Source organism: Bactrocera dorsalis, chromosome 4, assembly GCF_023373825.1.
Source record: "Bactrocera dorsalis isolate Fly_Bdor chromosome 4, ASM2337382v1, whole genome shotgun sequence".
NCBI lineage: Eukaryota > Metazoa > Arthropoda > Insecta > Diptera > Tephritidae > Bactrocera > Bactrocera dorsalis.
This window is the reverse complement of record NC_064306.1, coordinates 21,471,426-21,474,661: the sequence shown is the minus strand read 5'-3', so window position 1 is coordinate 21,474,661 and position 3,236 is coordinate 21,471,426. Positions and strand designations below refer to the sequence as shown.

Genomic DNA, 3,236 nt, shown 5'->3' with positions numbered 1-3,236 from the left:
AAACAACAACAAAATGCGGTATGACAAAATAACCAAAGTTGACCAACTAGGCCCTTGTTTACAGACTATGTGGTTGTTTGCTTATTTCTAGTGTTAGAAAGTCGTTGCAATTTTACTAAATGGCAGCACAAAAAATAAATAAAACTAAGCGAATGGCATTTCCATTTAGATTTTCTTATTGGAAAATCTGCTATTAACAGCTGTTTTTGTTCACAATCAGCAAATTAAAACCGGAACAAAAAGCATCAAAAAGAATCAAAAATCAGCAAAAATCAACAAAAATCATCAAAGTAAGTAAAAAGATAAAGTACAAAATAAATATTCATTGTTTTTTCATTTATTTATACTCTAATTTTAGTGTCTACAGAAATACGAAAGCGCCGGCGAGAAAAGGAGGTGAAAAAATGGACGGAAGCTGAAATTAAAACCGTGCTGTCCTATATGCAGGATCACCGAAACGTCGAGGTTAGTTTGCGACACATTAGTTATTTATTTTGATTTAATTACATCTCCTTTAATTTCAGAAACCAACAGCGAGAATCTACTACACTAAGTTGCTTGCAGTGACAAAAATTGAAGCAACGTGGAACATCTTAAAATGTAAGATTCGCTATTTAAAAGCCAAATAAAATCGGCAGAACACTGGCTAAATTCCACGGGCGTTGGAGTAGAGGATGGCGATGTGGAGCTGACTGTGATGGGTAGATTTTATATATACAAACACCAAAACACTGCTATAGATAAACTGGCAACATTAGAATCTGAAAGAGTGAGCTTTCGCGAAAAACAGCTTCAATTTGAAATAGAAAAATTCAATTGGATGAAGCAAGTTGAAGCAAATAAACATGAAAATGAGAAGAAGAAGATCAAAAACGATTTCCAACTCAAAAAAATGGAGTTGGAGCAGAATGAGAGAATAAGGAAATTTGAAATTGAAATGAAGTACAAAATTAATAATATAAATAACCAATAAACAAATAAATAAATAATTTTTCTTACTTGTTATTAAAACAAAAATATGAATTTTGATTCAAAAATTAAAGTATATAGTGCTTGTCTTTTTAGTTCGGGGGTAGGTGCAACAATAGCACCTCTATCATATTGGAATTCATGGGCTTCGACACTTTGCCTTTCAAAGTGTGAAGAATCTCGCACTTTCAAGAGTATGTTGTGCAGCACACAGCGGACAAGTACCCACTTATTAAAAAATTTTTGACTCTCTTGGTCTTTTATTTTTATCGGCATTTGTTTCAAACTACAAAACTTTTCTTTAAGAATCCCGAAACAATTTTCGACACGATACTTGCTATGTACTTTGTTAAGTTTAGCTTGTCTTACAGAGTCTGCTAAAGAAGAATTGCTTCGGTATGGTGTTATTAAATGTTTTGTCAACTTATACGCAGAATCACCTGCAATCCACTCTTCTCCACTAAATAAGCTAGTTGTGTTTCTTCCAATATGGGATTTCCTAAACACTTTAGAATCGTGGTAGCTTTCGGGATAGCCCACCTCTGCATGTAATATGCGTAACTTATGGTCACATACGACTTGCAATTTGATAGAGTATATTCGTTGCCGAGAAAAATACACCTCATGATTTTTATTCGGCTTTTCGGCCAGTTTAATCTCATTACCGTCAATGTAACCAATGCAATATGATAATTCGCAGAATATTTGGAAAAGAAGTTCCCGGTGCTCTGCCGGTCCAGGCCAATGAATGAATTGGGGTAGTTTATTCAAAATTGCCAAAAAACTATTTTGGTGATATTGGTCAATGTACCTCCATCTCCCACACCAAAAGTTGTAGCGATTTTACGTACAGAAGCACTTTCCCCCGATGAACCTAATCGGAGCAATACGATTGCGAGTTGCAAATCTACAGGTATTTGTAAACTTGAATTAGTAAAGTTCATATCATTAGAAAATATTTCTAGGAGATGAGCGAATTGTCATTTGCTGACGGGCAGCATTTGTACAAATCTTCCATCGTCAAAGCAACACAGAACATTTTCTCGCCAATGAATAGATTTTGGAACATGTAGTTCATCTCCCCGTCTACTACAGATGATTAAAGTTATATCCTCTAGCAGTTCATCTAGTACTTCATCCATTGCATTATGACACTGTTCAGGGTGCAAGATGTCTGCAAATTTTATACAAAGACTTTTTTGAACCCTTAAAATTCGGATTATTTAATAAGCACATACCTTCAATAAAGTCCATTTCCTGAATAGCAGAACTTATTTTAAATTCGATAATTTTGCTTTTTAAACTTTGTTTAGGCATTTTATAAGTTGGAATTTCACTGAACTAAAATTGTAAACAATGAACAGCTGTTTGTGTAAAAATAAGCAAATAACCATACAACATAGGGTGCTCACGGAGCATAGAGGTTATTTTTAATCTAATAATCACATAACCCGATAACCACCTTACCGTGAACAGCCTAACTATATTATATAAGTACACTCGTGGTCCCGCAAAGCTTACAATTTCAAATGTTTTGCATATTTGACAACACTTTATAGCGGTATTGAAATTTTTTTATTTAGAAATAAGTTAATGACACGTTATTTATCAAAATTATTAAAACTTAAAAACAAAACAGATTCAGCTATAGACAAAATCATTTAAAAGTTAGTGAGCTTTACAAAATGAGCTCGAAAGGCAAAAGGCTGACATGTATGAAAAAATTATATTTTTTATTTTTTTTTAATTTAATTTCAATTCATTTCAATTGGATTTAATCTATTATTTTTTTAATTGAAACACAAGGTTTAGCGCGGAATTACTTTAAAAACAATAAAATCAGCCGCCTTTGTATAAGCACAGAAAAGCAAGTTTATGTTTTATTCATTAAACGTGATAAATTAAAAACTATAATTATAGTTAGATAATACAATTTAGTTTTATTCTGCTCATTAAAACTTATAATAACAAAAAAACAAAATGGAATAAAATCCCGAACACCCCCACATAACAGTACTGTTAAAAACTACTAAAAGTAGTAGTTTTGAATATAATATAATAATAAATGAATAACTAAATACGCCATAAAAAATTTTAACCCCGAAATGACATGAAAGGGCTTTGTAAGACGCGTGGTAAAACTTGGACGATTGGTAAGGCACCGCTCAGTTTTTATTCCATTTGAAACTCTCACCTTCTAGCACACAAATCAAAAATGAATTAATTTAGCAGCATAAAACTTTGCACGAATAGTGCATTTCAGATGG

The 3,236-nt window shown here is 32.6% G+C and overlaps 1 long non-coding RNA gene across 1 annotated transcript; it reads left to right on the top strand.

Moving 5' to 3' along the window:
• The first annotated feature begins 209 nt into the window (after nt 1-209).
• Nucleotides 210-698, top strand: LOC125778214 (uncharacterized). Its single transcript, XR_007422575.1, has 3 exons — nt 210-290; nt 359-465; nt 525-698. It is a non-coding gene; the product is annotated as an uncharacterized LOC125778214 (long non-coding RNA).
• The last annotated feature ends 2,538 nt before the right edge of the window (nt 699-3,236 follow it).